Source organism: Desmodus rotundus, chromosome 8 (assembly GCF_022682495.2).
Source record: "Desmodus rotundus isolate HL8 chromosome 8, HLdesRot8A.1, whole genome shotgun sequence".
NCBI classification, from domain to species: Eukaryota; Metazoa; Chordata; class Mammalia; order Chiroptera; family Phyllostomidae; genus Desmodus; species Desmodus rotundus.
In genome coordinates this window covers 60837531-60856374 of record NC_071394.1, presented here as the reverse complement: position 1 = coordinate 60856374, position 18844 = coordinate 60837531, and the positions used below count along the sequence as shown (strand labels likewise).

The 18844-nt window shown below is 42.6% G+C and overlaps 1 protein-coding gene across 1 annotated transcript in view; it reads left to right on the top strand.

Annotated features, from left to right (window-relative positions):
- Positions 1–685: 685 nt before the first annotated feature.
- The window catches only part of PAG1 (phosphoprotein membrane anchor with glycosphingolipid microdomains 1), a 128990-nt gene continuing 110831 nt past the window's right edge, over positions 686–18844 (top strand). The window contains exon 1 of the mRNA XM_024578297.3: positions 686–1114. The gene's annotated coding sequence lies outside the window, so the exon portion shown is untranslated. The remainder of the gene's footprint in view (positions 1115–18844) is intronic.

The window sequence follows — 18844 nt, the reverse complement described above, 5'->3', positions numbered from 1 at the left end:
TACTAAGTGATCACCCCGACAAATCTAGTACTATACATAGTTACTACAATATTATTGACTACATTCTCTGTGCTGCACTTTACATCGCTGAGACTATTCTGTAACTACCAATTTGTATTTTTTTTAAACAAATTGTTATTAATGTTCGAATACAGTTGTCTCCATCCCACCAACACTTCCCCCACCCCATCTCCCACCCTCAATCCCACCCCCCTTTGGCTTTCTTTGTCCATGCGTCTTTTATACATGTTCATTTACTACCCAATTTGTATTTCTTAATCCCATCACCTTTTTCACCAGTTCCTAAATTCCAGCTTCTTAAGGTTAAGCCATAACTTGAGTTACATTGGCTTTTGTGGGCTTGCCCAGGCCCTAAGGACCAATTAAACAGTGATTTTTAAGGGACAATAGGCTCGGGGGTGGGGGGGCAAACAAGTTCAACCACACAGTTTTAAGCTCACCAAATTCGAGGCGGGAAACTTTCGTACCAGTGGCAAGCTGGCAGTGAGCCACACTTGGTGCGCTCTCGCGCCCGGCAACCAGAACCCAACCCTCGTCCCTGCCCTTAGCCTCCCCATCCCCAAATCGCCCCGCCCCTCCGGGCTCTCCCCGCCCCCGCCCGCCCCCCTAGTGACGCGCCGCCGCGGGCCCGGCTCATGCGCACTCGCACCCGCGCCTCCCAGCCTCTCCACCTCGACGCTGTCATTCTCCGCTGCGCTGTGGTCGGTGCGGACTGCAGTTCCCTCCCTCCTTTTGCCCTCCCCCTCCCCGGCCGGCCGGGGAGCTCAAGATGTGACCGATCCTGGGAGCGGACTGGCGGCTCTGCGGCAGCAGTGCCTCGGCTTCTGTCTGGCCGCGTTCCCTGCGGAACCGCGATTCCCTCGGAACGGGAGACACGCACCAGGGACTCGGAGCGCGCCCTCCGGGCCCGGTGCAGCCTCAGCAGCAGCCGCAGCCGCAGCCGCTGGGGCACAGCAGAGCTGAGACGGCTGGTGCAGAGCGGGGCCACTGGCCGCGCGCAGCTGAGCAGGACCCCCAAGAAGCCGCCCTGTCTGCTGCGTCCCAGCGAGTTGACTGCAGTTTCTGAAGTTGGAGGGAGCCGTGAGGAGGAGAGGTTGGTTTTTATCATCTTCGTGTTGTGGGAAGCTGGGGTAGCACCTCTTGTTAGCTGGCGCCAGCTTGGGGAGGTCAAGGTGCCAGACGTGGACACCCACGCGGGAGAGGCCGCGGTCCAGCGGGCTGGCTCCAGCCTCGGCGGACATGCCAGGTGGAAACGTGCAGTGCGAGGACAGGTGCTCCCAGGGCACTGCGCCCGCTGCCTTTGGCACATTCCGCGCGTCTCGACTGTGTGTGCGGGGGGTAAGGGGCAGAAGGCGCAGGGTCTGATAGCCTCTGTCCTAAGTCCTTGGAGGAGCACCTCCTGTAATGTTCCTGGGGGCCATAGATCTTTGGGGTGGGAGCTAAGCCTCCAGGCTTCCCGCGCATCTCACTTCAGTCTTCCCCTGGGCAGAAGTTGCCAACGTCTCCATGATTGAACTTACCCAGTCCTTTAGGGGGAAAAAAACAGCTTATATGTCAACCCAGCGTTTCGTGCTATAAGGCAAATAACATGAGAAATCCGAGCTGTGTATGTGATTTCATACACTTTAAGAATGTGGGCAAGTGTCAAAGAAATAGAATACGGATGACACTTGAGTTTACCCTGACGCGCGACTCTTATGTAAGGTCTGGATAACTCTGTCTCTGCAACGGCTGCAGCTGTGACTCCCCATTCCATTTGTTTAAGGTCCAACTTGAACAGAAGTTAATGAAAATGCTGACATAATATAGCGGCCTGCGGTCTGAAACAGAGTGCACTCTTCAGATTGGAGTGTCTTCTCCTAATAGAGAGCATGCGAGGAAAAAACCAGTCTATTTTTCAAGGCAGTTCCAGGAATTAGACACACAAGTCATGCTTTAAAATAGCATGCATGGTGCAGAGAGCTTGCAGAAGATCCCTTTGAACATATCCGCTTTGTTTTAGAAGAAGTGGAAATTGGTCATGCCAGACAATTGTTGAGTCTGAAAGTTAAGTGCACTGAGATGGGCTTAATTGTCTTAATAAACAAAGAGCATGATTTATAGATAGCTGCCCTATTTTGAAGAATAGAATTTTCTAACCTTTCTTTCTCATCTCTCCCCTAGAGATTCCTTTTAGGCAGACCAGTTGATCATCATCATTGATGTTTAATATTTAAGTTGATTAAATTTGTAAAAGGATTCTTTGAAATACCATATAGTACTGTGGTGACTAAGACAGTGAATATTAGAAATAAAGAGACTATTCAGATTATTTAATATAGAAGTCATTAGTTTAACCAAATATAACATTAAAACTTCATATATATATAATTTGGACTTGTAATAATTGTTTAAATCAAAACTCGTGAGTACATTTTAATGTAAGACTTATTTAGGTAATAATCTTTTTGGGGAAAAAGCACATATATTTATGGTATTCCAGCATATAGAACAAGATGAGCTAGTTATAGGAACCTCATTTAAAAACATATTATAGTTTTTTAAAGAATTCCTAGAAAATATACAAAATATTATTTCAAAGGTTGAAAAGTTAGTCTAGTCAACACATTGTGTACATGAGAGTATCCATGGTTTATCTGTGAAAGAGATTACATCCAGGCTTGGGATCTCAAGCAGGTCGACCCCCCCACCCCAAGCTTTGCTACATTGTTGTTAGGAGGACAGACTAGGGGGGTGGACTGGTGGCCCTGTTACCATCTGTTTGAGTCTGGGAAGGTACCTAAACAAGGTGCCTCAGTGTCATCATCTGTGAAATGGGGATGCCCGCAGCACCTCCCGCATCCGTTTGTGCTGAGGATTAAATGAGTCCATGGTGTGAAGCTATTGAACCAGTGTCCGGCACATAAAACTGGGTAAAATGATCATTGTTAGGAAAGGAAATGGACACCCTGGATGGCAGTGAATGACCGCTGATGGAGGTGAACAGAGTCAGTGCACAGGTGCAATACGGGACAGAGTACGAGCATTTACTAGATACCTCCCAGGGATGCAGACACTGGGTGGTGTCTGACTTCCCATCTCCTGCAGTGCCTCACTGACTCCGTGCCCAGTTTGGAGATGAGGAAACTGAAACCCAGCAAGATCAAACAGTAGAAATCAGATTTGGGATCTTAACCTGTGCCTGTTGTTTCAAACCCTGTTCTATTAAACCCTGCCGCCTCAACTTGCCCAGTGATGTCTCCATCTGTCCTCTTCTAACATCCTCATTAGAGCATAATGAAATCGGTGCAATATTACCTTCAATTTACAGATGAGGATGCTGAGGTTACATATTAAAGTATGCAAATTGCTAACAGCACTCACAACATCATTCTCTGTGATGGGGTGTTATTGCTATTATCATAATTAATATTTAATAACTCACCCACCATTGCAGGTGGGTGAGGCCCCAGCAGGTACAGGAGTGCTCTCCTTCAGTTTGAATTCTCTCTGTGGCTTTTTACTTCCTTATTGGTCTATTCAGCAAGTCATGAAAATAAAATTGCTATGAGGTTACAGCTCACAGTGGAGGATGGGCTCCCAAGCAGTCATGTCATCCCTGAGTGTGACTTTAGTCCCAGCCGGAGAACTACAAAGGACAAACAGAGAAAGAGCTCTGGCACTTTGCCGTACATTGTACTGTTCTGTTCAGAACTGGGAGGAATCCGTACCTTATCTTAAATAAGCCTGTTTCCCCTCCGCCTTCACATCTGTGTCATGGGGAGCAGTGTCAGGGGCCTTTGCAAGCAGCACTGTCAAAACCAGGTCCATGGCCTGTTGGACATCTCACCTGACTGCCAGGGGCTGGGAATGATGGATATGCCAGGGTTTTTGTGGCTTTCTTAGGTTATCATCCAGATACTACACAGTGTTCTGGCCCTTGGTAAATATTGACTCTCTTTTCTAGATATTACAATCATATTGCTGTATAAGGCACACAGACAACAGACCACTCACAGACCGATTTACTGTTCAATTACACTTGTGAGCTAATGCATCCTACACTGGGAGTACTTCAAGACAGATGTTCCAAGTTGGCTTTCTTTTTCAAAAATCAAAACTCTCTGTACAGTGGCTGTAGCTAATAATACTGTGTTGTATACGTGAAAGTTGCCAAGAGAATAGACCTGACAAGTTCTCCTCACAAGTAAAAAAGAATCAGTAACTGTTTGAATGTTAACTAGACTTATTGTGGTGAATATTTGTCAACATACACAAATATCAATTCAGTAAGTTGTACACCTGAAATTAATATAATATATGCCAACTATGGCCCAATTTAAAAATAAAATGAAATGAAATGAAATGAAATTTCTCTGGGAGGGAGCTTCCAGGAAGATGCCTCTGTGTCCCTGGGGACATACCACCACAGATCCTGTGTACCAGAGGGAGGACTTACCTGATATCAGCAGAAGCTTTCTTCATCTCTGAATTATCTCCTGCTTCACATCTAGCCCTCTTTTTCAGAGTACAGAGATTCCCCTTTAACTCAATCAATACTTAGGTTTCAAATGCTCCTCTGTTTTAGGTTATTCCATAGTAAAATCTTCCCTGATCCCCTTTGAGATTTCAGATGGATCCATAATATACTTTCAACAACTCTTCAGACTTTACATGTAGTTCTGTTTTATTTCTTGTCTATGTCGTCTACTTACTGACTTATCTGTAGCCGCCTCCAAATTTCTGAATCACTTTCCTCTGACATCCATCTTTCCCTTGCTGTGAACATGGAGAATAAATGTAAACCACTTTTAATATGGACATAAGTGTGTGAGGATCATTTACTCTCTTCAGTCACCTATGATTTTGAATAACTTTCACTTTGGCTGTGGGGAGTCAGGAGTTGATTGTTTCTGGAACTCTTGCCTCATACGTCTCTGAGCTATGCGTTGCAAGGTTGTACACATTTCTGGTTTACACTTCATATGTGGTATGGTGGAGACAGTCCCTCAAGGCTGGGACATTGCTGAGTTCAAGAGCACGGAGTGGGTGTGGGAGGAAGACAGCTCTGAATGTGATTTATCTGCCACATCTCTAGTCCTCACTGGCCATGCCTCTTGAATAAGAACTGGAATGAATCACTAACACAGAGGACTTAATGCATACTGGCTGCCATACTAAGAATTCTACATTTAGTATTTACTTTAATCCTAAGAGTGACCTCATGTAGTAGTTACTTTACTTTATTATCCTGTTTTGCAAAAGTGGAAACTGAGGACCAGAAAGGTCAGTGCCCAGAGTCAGGGCCATAAGAGGAGGCCTGGGCTCTTTACAGGGCATCTACGGCCTCCAATTGGGGCCTTCATGGTAGTTAAATTATGTCGCATACAGGTCCTGTGTTGTACTTCTCAGAATAATCCCACACTATCCCTGGGTACCTGCAGTGACTCTGGGCTAGAGCTAAAGAGAAGTTGGAAGGCGTATGCCTTCTTTCTTTGCCCACTGCCAGCAGCTGCCATTGACTATCTTCTCCATATCTTTGTAGAGGAAGAGCTTAAGCTTAGTTCATACAATGAGCTCAAAAAAGAAAACCATGTTAGCATTGTGAAATAGGAAGCACAAAACCTTCAACTGATAATGGGACATACTGGAGGGGCATGTTAACTTTATCTGTGTTTGGGGTCATATACTTGCATCATTCTCCTTAAAGAAAGAAGTGTAGAGACCTGAGATTTTTCTCGGGTGATTTAAAAAACAAAGGTTATGTAAATCAAAAAAAGTAGCAGTACTGAACATACTATAGTAGTGTCATGTGTAATTCACAATGAGACTAAGGTTTTTAAAGTGAATGAATACATACGTCTAACCAGTAAGGTTCCAGAGTGCTGTCTCGGAGTGAGAATATTGCATCAACTCTGTGTGCAATATAGACTCTCTAACTATAGTCCAAATACAGAATTTAAAACCAACTCACAGTATTTTCAAAACTGTTGTTCTGAGCCCTCCTCCCCAATTTTTTCTTGATTCTACTTCAGGACCAAACATTCATTCAATAAGTTCTTCATGTCCCTGGGGTTTGAGTTGTTGTTTTGTTGTTATAATATTTTATCATATTATGTTGCTGTCTCATCCACTCCCCTTCTTTGATTTTTTAGGACTGTACAGTTTTTAAACCTGTGACTAAAAACTTATGAAAAATTCAACTTTCCAAATGTAGACTTTATTCAGAGGACAGGGAAGTTTGGCCTAACTGGGGTCCTTTACTGAAAACAGAGCCCTTGAAACCTTATGGAGTAGGCAGGTTTTAAAAAGTAGTTTTTGAATTGATCAGCAGCAGCCTTGTATCTTCCTCTTTAATTTCATAGGACATAGTCCCCATGTACCAAAATGATCATGTGATCATTTGCTTGCAAGTGATCAGCTTAAACCGATGTTCTAAAAGTGCCAAAGTGTGACTCAGTCAGCATGGTCGTCATCTGTTTGACTCTTTTGGGAGCCCCAGGTTTGCATGCGGAAGCCATTCCCTGAATTTCTTCTCTGAGAGATTTATTCCCTAAGACTTACTGGTCAGATGAGTCCTAGGGCATCTGGTCTCACTGCATTTGTGACGCAGTCATTACTGATCACATTGCTTCTGCTCACCCCTGCCCTTCACCCCCAACTGGACTCATCCCTGCGTCGGCCCTCTGTGATCAAATATGCCGACACAGTGTATGGGGAAACTGTGATGTTGAGGCAGTAAGTCAGAGGCAATAAAACCACACAAGACAATTTTTTTTTAATTAACAAAAAATCCAGTCTGTAACATAGCTCCACACCCAGAACGCCACAACCTCTGCATTCAGCACTGGGAACTGCATCCAGATTGGCCTTTCTGTTTTCCCTGACACCTTCGGAGGAGGGCTGTGAACCTCTAATTCCCGTAATCAGTCACTAGCAGCTTGGTGGTGTTGGAGTCAAATTTAGCGGGAGTGATGTGTTCTCATTTCTGCCCTTATCAGGTACATATTGATCTGACACCAGGCATGTTGTTGGATAAGGCAACCTCAGACGTAAGAAGATTCCTATTACTGCCCTCAAGAATCTCAGTCTTACCAGGGGAAACGACCAGAGCAGCAGTTGGAACTGGGGCACAAAAGATGCTAACTCTGCAGGGGTCCCTGACTCCATGGAAGGACTCTCCCCGAGGACTTGGGGCTGGGTCTGAGTCAGAGGGGACCAGGCAGCTGAGGATGCAAGAGGGATGGCAGAAACCATTGTGAGCAGAGGGAACAGAGTACAGTGGTGTTAAGGTACCAGAGAGGGCAGCTGACCCTTGAACAGCCGTCCATCCACATGACAGGGCACATGGCACGTGGCGGGCAAAGCCAGAGGTGGAGAGCAAGGCTGCGGCCACTTTAAGAAGGGGCTTATGGGCCACATTTGGTCCGGATGAATTTAAGCATTTAGGTTATTCATTTAGAATGGTCACTCTGTGTTTTGTAGAGAATGGATGGGGGTGGGGTACAGAAAAGAGAAGCCTATAGAAAAGCTGTTGAATCCTAATGCAGGTTTAAGGTCTACACTCAGACTGATAGGAGTGGGGTTAGGAGGAAGAGGGGATGATGACGTTAAGGGTGACTCCCAGGTTTCTGGCTTGAGTAATTAGATGGACAGAGGGGACATTGGTCATGACAGTGAATACAGAGGATGGAGCAGATGCAGGGGAAGATGATAAATTCATCTGTGGATGTGAGTGATGTGAGGCTCCAGGGCTGAGGTTCAGGCAGTGGCACCAGCCTGTGATTCTGGAAATCTGGACTTAGGCTGAGCTGGAAATACAGGCTTGCATTTGGAAGTTGTTGTTGAGATTGTGATCTGCCTGGGAGAATGCACAGGATGAAAAGGAGATGGGGGACAGTAAGATTGAGTGAGAGCAGTTTCTGACGAGTGTTTGCACACAAAGTGGCAGAAGCCAGAGGTAAGGCAGAACAAGGTGCTTGATGGGATGGAAGCTGCTGACAAAAGGAGTGAAATGGGAAGAAGAGGCAGGGAGCAAAGGGACAGGTCTGACTGTTCATTTGCTTTGTCCCCACAAATGACAGTGGCTGTTTCTCATGTGGCTTTTACTGCCTGATAGTAAACATTAGGACCTACTATGTGGAAGGAGAGTGGGAATGGGGGTAAAGGAAAGGAATAAGCAATAAAATCATGACTACAGCATTATCCTAGATTTTAAGCCACGTATAGGATAGAATTGTCATTTGTTTTCCTTTTTCATCCATGTTTCTCCTTTGTGGAGAAAAATGGGCACCTGGGAAACTTGGAAGAATGAAAGAATCACTTCCTTGGTGCCCAAAGTGCTTGGTTCTCCAAAGCAGGCACATCTTAGCACATGGGTGAATGAGCACCCCAAAAGAGAAAGTAATAAATGATATTATTTGACAGTTTACAGAAACTAAACTTTTATGATGGCCATAGCATCTTTAGAGCTTTTGGACCTTTGAATCAATCCTTTTATAATTATTAATGAACCTTTGGCTCATTGGTTTATTTGAGATATAGTGAGTGCAGTTTCCTATAATTCTCACTTGTCTTATAAAAAGAGGCCTCATTATGTTATAGACAGAGTGGAGCATTTGAGGATAATGGAAATGATCACTAGCCCTTGCCCATTTTGTCCTTTAATTTTGACCTCAGGCAGAATTTCTCCCATTAAAGAGATGAGGGAACTGAGACACACGGTTCAGATGGCTACACAGAGATAACACAGCTAGTAAATGGTAGAGCTCCTAGGATCCCAAACAAGGCATCTGACTTCAGATTCTGGGTTCCTGCCCCTCCATCACATTGCCCGTGTCTTTGTGAATAGCTGCTCACGAAAATTAGGAGGTGGAATATTTAAGAGACTTTTTTATTAGTCTGCTCAATGCATTTATATTTAATGGACCACAGGTTATTTATGCAAATGTATGTGATTAACTTAAACTGTGGAAAAATCTTTTTTCACAAATTAATATCTGTTTTCCATTATCTTAAAAACTTTAAAAAAGCATCTGAGTTATAAATAAAAGGTTTCAATATTTTATTTTTTAAGATTATTTCTTTATTATTTTTAGAGAGAGGGAAAGGGTGGGAGAAAGAGAGGGAGAGAAACATCAATGTGTGGTTGCCTCTCAGATGGCCCTTGCCAGGGGCCCGGCCCACAACCCAGGCATGTGCCCTGACTGGGAATTGAACCGGCAACCCTTTGGTTCATAGCCCGTGCTCAATCCACTGAGCTACACCAGCCAGGGCAGGTTTCAGTATTTTAAACTGCAAAATTATTGTAGCTAAACTTGCTGTTTGCACTACAAATGAAATTTATTTTTTAGTTGTTGCAATGGCTGTTGTGTGAGAAGCATTCTGTGTGTACATGTGTATGTGCATGTATATGAAATAAAAGTCAGCCAAATTAAGTTTAATCTGTTGGCTCTCCTTTTATATTATGCTTGGGTTCTACAAATGCATTAAGTGATGTAGCTTAATTTATCTTGCCAAAGCAGCTATCATATTACCCATTTAATGCCAATGAATTAAAGCATTTGTCTTTTTCTTAAGTAATGTAAAATGATGCAGGGTAAATCTAAAGGGTTTATTTTAGTTTTACAACATGTATTTTGGCTCCTGATATTCTATAATTATGATTTAAGTAATGAGTAATATTGCTACTCTTAAAGTAGTATTAGCTATTCATGTACGGCAGTGCTAAATATAAAATGTAACTGGAATTTTATGACTGAAAAGTTTATGATGCTACATTTTATTTATTTATTTTAAATTTATACTTTTATATTTTATTTCACAAAAGAAAGCTATGAGCTGTGCTGAATGGCAATTTTCACATGAAAGCAATTTCTAGCATAATGTTGATGGCAACACTTGTCCTTAAATCTCAACGTCTGGTTTTGTGGAGCCAATTTTGCATTTTAGCTTTAGTAGAAAAAATGAATCTAAAAGGGCCTACGCGTTTGTGATATTAAGTGGGTTGACCTTTTGTTATTAGTGCTGATTTTAAAAAGTAACCATAAATTTGTAAATTTTTTTAAGTTTTATAAAAATGTTAGGTGACTATCAGAGTTCTAGTAATTATCATTACACATGGTATATTGTGATAGCCTTATTCAGTGTAGTTAAGAAATCACAATATAGGCATGTGGAAATTTAAATAACAATAAAAAGTAATGTGATATTTTATATATGATTTTATATTTATAATAATATGTGAGGAAACTTGAAGTAAAGTGAGAATTGCTTTGGTCATTTCATGCTTCATGTGTTCCAGTTTTATCGCAATGTAAATATGATAACCCAGGACCCAGAGTCTGTACTTTCTGTTGAGGTGATTTGACATTACTGTACTTACATTACTCACTACCAAGATGGATAGTTAAGCTGCATTTCCTCCTAATCTTTCCATGAGTATGTATTTTAATATTATGTCCTAGGAGTTCTCATTTTCTAAAAAGACTAATTAAATTGCCTATACCTCTTTTTTCCTTTCTATGGAAGTTTATTCAGACATTTTTATGTTATGTATACTTGACATGATGGAACACGTCTAAATTAGTCATCTAATTTGAATACCATAATTATGTGTGCAGTGAGGGCTTGATTGAATAGAGAGCTTTTGCATTTTAGCTCTTAGTGGATTTAGGAATTACATGCTTAATTTACTATTTCAGAGTTCTTCTGTTTACCAATAGGCATATAAAGAAAAATGTAAATATTTTTACAAACAAAACTTGAAAAGATACACTTCCTTTTCATATCTTAGGAATTGACACTGTGTGTCTGCTGCAGCTTTTTCTTATGTGCCCAAGTGGTTGATGTTGAGATGAGGAGTATATGCCTTTGTTTTCCTAAGAAAAAATAAAGATGCTTTGGAGTAAAATGTTATGAATCTTGATAAATATTTAGACATATGTGGCTAGTGTCAAGAATATTTAATCTTTGCTTTATTATGTAATAGTCACTCTGCCCAAAACGTGCCTCTTGAACTTTATCATCAGTGTGAAATGCTCAATATTGTCAAAGTAGAATTGAAACTAAAAATTTGGAGTCTCATGAAAAGCATACAATATGGGTAACAGCTTTTCAGGCTCTGGGCTGGGACATTTGCAACAAGATTGCTAAGCACTGTGGCTGTTGAGAAAAATAAAACACTGAGTATTAAACTTACACTTAATTTAATGGTTTCTGCCTCCACTGTTCTTAACCTTACAGCTGGTTAAGTTATTTTCTAATAGTAGTAGGTCAGAAACCAAATTATTATAGATCTTTTCTTTTAATAAATATTCAATAGCATTTTCAAAATTGTTCTCCTAGATACAATTTACAACAAACAGCCCAGTGTTTCTTCTCTGCTGTTTGACAGCCACAGGCCATTTGGCATGTGGCCCGTCTCTTATGTATTTTCCGCATGTCTTAAAAATTGTCAGCCTTGGATGAGAAGAAGCCTTTTGCATCTTCACAGTTACAAAGGAGAATACAAACCATTTCTCCCCTGCAGGTCTCCCCATGTGACAAGGCCTGTGGTCACAGAATCATCATTTGCTACCGTATGCGAACATTGGCTTTTCTTTCTGTGTTCTCACTAGCTTCAGGAAGTGATAACATGAAAGACCTTGTTGAAGTGTGAACATACCAGTTTGGTTCAGTCTGTCTCATATTCTATTTAGAGCTGTGGTTCCCAACCATGGATGACTTGCCCCCCAGAGACATTGGGCCCTCTGAGGACATTTTTGGTTGTCACAATAGGGAGGGGGGTGCTACCGGCTCTGGTAGGTGGAGGCCAGGGGTGCTGCTATCCATTCCATGGTGCACAAAACTGGCTCCTAGGGGAAGAATCTGACCCCAAAGTGCTGAGGTTGAGAAACCCTGATCTAGAAGGTGGGGTATATCTTTTAAATTTGCTTTAGGTTGTTTAACCAAATGGAAATGTAATAGATGGTTCTGGTGAAAAAAATCATTGCATTTGATACAGTCATTTATTGAACACCTACTAGGTCCTGAAAGTACTATCGGGAAGGCTGTGACATAGCCCCAGAGCCCAGGAGTTTATATTCTCTTTGCAAAATGACTGGTAAATAAAATACTGTTTGATACCATAAACCCTGTAATTAGAGGGGCCTGCATGTTAAAATAGAAACAGAGATTTTATTTCCTAGATATAAGGGAATATCTGGAAGAAATCATGTTCTCTGTCTAGATGTAATATTAGTCATTTGTGGGTGAAATCGCTCATTTTCCCTTAATCATTCACCTGCCCACCTCCCCATTTCAACTGGTATTAAATTGAAATATCAGGAAAATACCAGGAGGTATTGACAAAATGGTGTTACTTTAGAAATTTAGGATATTTGTTTTTTTAAACATCTTCATTCAGGTGTAGCATATGCCTTAAGTCTCCTGCTCTAAGGGGATAATTCACTGGTTTGTAATGAACTTACAGAATTATGGAGCTGTCATCACAGTCCAGTGCTGCGCTGTGTGTGGCCACTCTGACCCCCACTGCCAGCCCCAGCCAAGTACTAGCATTCCTGTCTTTTCCTCTTTATGTCTCACTTTCTGTCTCTATAGATTTGTCTTTTAGAAAATCTCTGGACATTTCATTTGGAATACCAATTTTTACAATTAAAATGTAATTCGATATCTTTGTTTTGAAGGGCAGCATCACATTTATATTTTCCATGTTACCTGTGCCACGGCCATGCTACAGTGCAGGCTGGGCACACTTAGTCGTCAGAACCGCAGGATGAATAAGTGAAACTGTGGGAAAGACAAGAAGGCACATGTGTTTTCTGCAGCGTAGAGGCTATATTACATGTATGTGGTATTTTTAAAAAGCCCATTCTTCAGCTTTGTCCTGTTTTGTTCCTGGTGAATCTGTCTACTGAGATAACTTTATAGAAATGACTGAAAAGCTGAGGTCAGGTGAATACTAGCATGATGTAGAGGAAGTATGGAAGGATTCAATCCAGAGAACTCACCTGTCTGGGGAGCTGTGTATGGGTCAAGGGAATGTTGACCCATACACAGCTCCCCAGACAGGGTTAACCAAAACCCTGGCTAGCCAAAAACAAACCCTTTGGGGCCAAATGTCTTTCAGAATTCCGCTTTTAGGAAGGTAATACAGTTCATTCACTGTACCTTAGGTAATACTCTCACGGGATTTGGGAAACACAGTAATTTCTACAGCAAAGTCGATGAATATTCACATTTTGTTGCACAAAAAAAGACCAAAAAGCCTCATGTCAGTTCAGGTCAGTTTTGGGGGCAAATTTATTTGGTAGCACAGGAACAAAGAAACTGTTTTCAGAAAATGTTACTTTTCAAAATTGTGGAAAAAGATTTGTGAACCTGTCCCAATTTTTCCCAAGATATTTTATTTCCAGTAGTTGTCCCATCCTCTTCCCAGCTCCAGCCTTCCCATCTCCTCTGCCCCCCACACACTTCATACAACTTAGCCATGGATGGACTTGTCTTTTTTTTCGCATCATTAACTTCCCAGCGGACTTGACAAAATGCCAAGTTAGCAGTTTAGTTTCTGTGGATGAATGCCAGGTATGAATGCGATGGCCACCAGACCTGCCTTCCCTTGTGGTTTGTGGTTTCCCCTCCCTGCTGTAGGTCTGCACTGTAGCCGTGTTCATGTACCCCAGGCCCAGGGCCCCAGAAGATGCAGATGGTTTTGTTAGGTCAATATGAAGTCATTGAAGAAAATTCCTAAGGTAATGGTGGTAGCTGTTACCAGGTGGCCCTAAACTCATGCTTCGGAGGGAACCTTCACACCCATCACAGAACCTTGGGCAGTGAGACCAAACTCCATAGGGAAAGAGAAAAACCAAAACAGAGAATCATCATAGTAAATTCTCTAGAGATGAAGTTATTTAGAATTTAAGAAAGATAAAGATATGAAGAAAATGGCATGGAGTTCTTCACTGGGCTCACAACTTAGAAGCAGGACAACCACTCAAAGCAAGACATTTCAGACTTGTTCCAAATTGTTAAAAAACCTGCATGATCACGTTATATAATTTGTCTATTCAGCAAGTCTTGTTAGTCTTCACCATAAATTTCATATCTCTGTTAATTTTCAGATTCCATTAGAAGTACTTAGCAAATTGTAACTGTGGCTGTGGGTTTTAACTGGTTTTCCACGGACTCCTAAGCTACAAATCTATCAAAAGAGGGAGTGAGTATTTCAACCAATGTGTGAAATTTGCTTTTGTTGCATGTGAGTATTCATGGTCTTACAGCAATATTGCTTAGGCAGAACATCCTACAGATTGTGGGGCCCATTTATGAGCAAGGGGACACAATTTCTACAAAGTTGAGGAAATTGCAGAGAGTGGTATTGTACCAATGTCAAAGAAAAATGGTGCGTTTATAGGGACATCCAAGAATTTTGCCTTCAGGGGACTCAGAACATTGTCAACACAGTTAAGTTCATAAAGGCCCTGTGAGCTCATGGCTTTTTTTTTTCCCCCAAGTGTGAATATGCTGATAGGTTTTTCTCCTTCTCATTCTTGTTTAAACAGCATATTTATGCTTCATCTGATTTCCAGTTTCTGCTTATTTAAAATGATTAAAGGAACTTAGAAACACAGGTGTTTTGACTTCTGGCCAATATGGAGGCATAGGTAGATACACTGTGCCTCCTTGCACAACCAAAAGAAGGACAACAACAATTTAAAAACAAAAAACAACCAGAACTGACAGAAAATTAAACTGTATGGAAGTCCGACAACCAAGGAGATAAAGAAGAAACATTCATCCAGACTGTTAGGAGGGGCGGAGCTGGGCAGCCGGGCAGAGAGGACTCGAGGCAAGGTGGCAGCTGGCGGACCCAGCGAGGTGGCGGATTGTGGAGCGGGGTGGGCAAAGCTGCAGCTGGCCAGAGAGGCAGCAGCTGGTGGACCAGGTGACAGACCGCGCAATCCGGAGTTCCAGTGCAGGGAAATAAAGCCTCAAACCACTGATTGAAAACACCTGTGGGGGTTGAGGCAGCAGCAGGAGAAACTCTAAGCCTCACAGGAGAGGTCGTTGGAGAGACTACAGGGTCCTAGAACGTATACAAACCGGGAATCAGCACCAGAAGGGCCCAATTTAATTGTGGGTAGCATAGAAAGTGACTGAAAACCAACAGAGAGCAGAGCAGGCGCCATTGCTCCCTCTCGGACCCCTTCCCCACATACAGCGTCAAAGTGCAGCCATGAGCCTTACCCCACCCTGGTGAATACATAAGGCTCCGCCCCTTTATGTAACAGGCATGCCAAGACACAAAAAATGGCCCAAATGAAAGAACAGATCATGCAGCTATTTAGAAAGATCAAGTTCTTAAGCAGGCAAATGTATCCCAGGAGGTGCTTTTGGAACTGTAGATACAAGAATGAAAAAAAATGATAATTTTCACCATGAATGTAGTCTGAATTCTACTGTTGAATGTAATGAATAAAAAAATAAATAATTTCATTTTGTTAAAAAAAAAAAAAGAAAGAACAGAGCAAAGCTCCAGAAAAAATATAACTAAGCAACAAAGAGATAGCCAACCTATCAGATGCACAGTTCAAAACACTGGTAATCAGGAAGCTCACAGAACTGGTTGAATTTGGTCACAAATTAGATGGAAAAATGAAGGCTATGCTAAGAGAAACAAAGGGAAATGTACAGGGAACCAACAGTGATGGGAAGGAAACTGGAACTCAAATCAACAGTGTGCACCAGAAGGAAGAAAGAAACATCCAACCAGAAAAGAATGAAGAAACAAGAATTCAGAAAAATGAGGAGAGGCTTAGGAACCTCCAGGACATCTTTAAATGTTCCAACATTTGAATTATAGGGGTACCAGAAGCAGAAGAGGAAGAGCAAGAAATTGAAAACTTATTTGAACAAATAATGAAGGAAAACTTCCCTAATCTGTCAAAGGAGATAGACTTCCAGGAAGTCCAGGAAGCTCAGAGAGTCCCAAAGAAGCTGGACCCAAGGAGGAAAACACCAAGGCACATCATAATTATGTTACCCAAGCTGAAACAGAAGGTGAGAATCTTAGAAGCAGCAAGAGAAAAAGAGACAGTTACCTACAAAGGACTTCCCATAAGACTGTCAGCTGATATCTTAAAAGAGACCTTACAGGCAAGAAGGGGCTGGAAAGAAGTATTCCAAGTCATGAAAGGCAAGGACCTACATCCAAGATTGGTCTATCCAGCAAAGCTTTCATTTAGAATGGAAGGGCAGATAAAGTGCTTCTCAGATAAGGTCAAGTTAAAGAAGTTCATCATCACCAAGCCCTTATTATATGAAATGTTAAAGGGACTTATCTAAGAAAAAGAAGATCAAAAATGTGAGCAGTCAAAATGACAGCAAAGTCACAGTTATTAACAACCACACCTAAAACAAAAACAAAAGCAAACTAAGCAAACTCTAGAACAGGAACAGAACCACAGAAATGGAGCTCACATGGAGGATTATCAACAGGGGAGTGGGAGGGGGAGGGAGGGGGGAAAGGTACAGAGAATAAGTAGCAAAAATGGTAGGTAGAAAATAGACAGGGGGAGGGTAAGAATAGTATAGAAATGTAGAAGCCAAAGAACTTACATGTATGAATGTAGAAGCCTAGAACTTACATGATTCTAGGGACAGCATTGAAGCTTCTTAATCGTTTCAAGTGTGACTCTAAAATTTCTATCTGAAGACATTGACTCATTCATTGCCCTTTGGCCATGGAAGTCCATACCTACCTTTCCTACCACAGACTTCACCTTGGGCTTCTCAGTTGACAGCCACCTCCTGCTCCAGTGGCAGCCGGCAGTGTCCCCTTCACACGGATCATTTCCTCTCCTATCTCCCAACTTGAAAGAGCAAAACTTGCCCTCTCTTGGTTTTGCACCTGTCTTCTCTTGCCAAGTGTCTTCCTGAGTTTGCAGACATTTCTTCTCATTACCACATTTCCTGTTGTTAAAGACATGACAGCCCACTGTGGCCTCCTCCACTGCAGCACTTTCTTTCTTGTTTACGGCACCCCCCACCCTCTCTGTGCCCTTCTGCTTCCCTCTGTTAGGGTGGGGGGGACACCTCATCTCTCTCCCCTGTGTGTCTCTTCCTCTTTCTCTCCAGCTGCCTTCACAGCCCTTTCTCCATCTGGCCAATGAGACTCTCGCCTGGCAGCTTTAATACATAGTGATTCCCAGAGCCCACCCGCTGTAATTGTGATTAATGTCCCATGGGGCCCCAGCCTTGGTGGCTTTTAAAAACTTCCAGATGATGTAGAACCACCAGTTTAGAGGCCGTGACACCTGTCCAGCTGTCTGTTGTTGTAGACAGTAAGCCATTAGGGAAGGAGGCACAGGAAGTTAGAAGAAGGACGGGAAGAGATTGAACAACAATAATGCTTCCTCATCCCTATTTTTACTTCTGTGGCACCTACACCCACCTGCTGGTGTGACACTGTCTCCCCCTTGGACTGTGTTCCCATCAGTAAATCCTGGGTAGTCAGGGTAGCCCTATGTCCCCAGCAGGCCACAGTGCATTTGGGATAAAACATGCTTATGTCGTGAGGCAGGCCACAAGGGACCTAATGTCTCTTGCATCACTTCAGCCTCCTCACTTGCAAACAACTGTTTCCATTTTTCCTTTTTGTAACTCTCTGTAAACCAAAACCACATGCCCTCCTCCCTCATTGGCTTAGTTCACTTGACAGTCCCTGACGACGACACATGCAGGAGAACCAAGTAAAGTTTCTGCGTGGAAGTCTTCATGCTGCTTTTTCCTGGAGACAAAGGTGGGTTGTGGGGTCTTTGCTGGGAAACTATTGTGGAGAATGTAACTTTTCTGAATGAGTAGGACCAGGGAGGCCACTACTGAAGCTGAGCTGTCATCTCTTTATAACTTCCTTCTATTCTTAGTACACCTCTGGGTGTCTGACGTCTTTCCTTACGTGGTGGAGTCCAGGAGTTAAACACATTGCCTTCAAACAGCCCCATTACCAAGAGTCTTCTCTCAACTTTCTGAGGCCAGAACACAGGTCCATTTTCCAGAACCACACAAAAGAACCTCATGTGTGCCCATTGTCCTACAGTTTCTGACCTGACTGAGGTTAGAACACAAATGGGTTTCCAATTCTCTCCAGACCCTACTGCTTTATTGTTAATGGATATTTTGTTCCAAAGACAATACTTTTATTCTTATCAGTAAGAACATTTAAGTGAGGTGATTTTGGTATTGGTAACAAGAATGCGTAGCTGATTGTTTAAACGACATCCCATGTGAAATTTATGGAAAATATAGTTGTGCAAAACATTATTAATTAAAAAGCAGTGCTTCACTTTACAAGCTACTGGGAAGATATGGGAACACCAGCTTTCTGTAGCACTCTCCCCTGAGCACAGACATTGCAGAAAGCACTTCTGCCCCAGTTGTCCTCGGCCAGATAAGAAATGCAACTTCTCTACCTGTCAGCCTCGTGTACAGTGTGGGAACCTTGCCAAGCTGTTGCAGGCCAATAATTTATCCATGTTCATTCATCAGCACACTGTTACAGAATTCCTCCTGTGTGCCACGCACCTGACAGGCAGGGGAGAGAGCTTCCTACGCCAACTTTCCAGTGGTAGGAGACAACCTCCTAAACAAGGAAATGTCAGCAGGTGTTAGGTTCTAGGCAAAGGAGTAAGTTCTATTTACGTTGTTGGGAGTGACTAGGCAGTTAGGAGAGTCCCTCTGAGGAGGTGGCATTTAAGGTGACATATGAATGAAACACTCAGAGCCACCAGAACTGAGAGACCAGCCTGGACAGAGCAGACTCAGGCCATCCAGGACACCAGGAGAA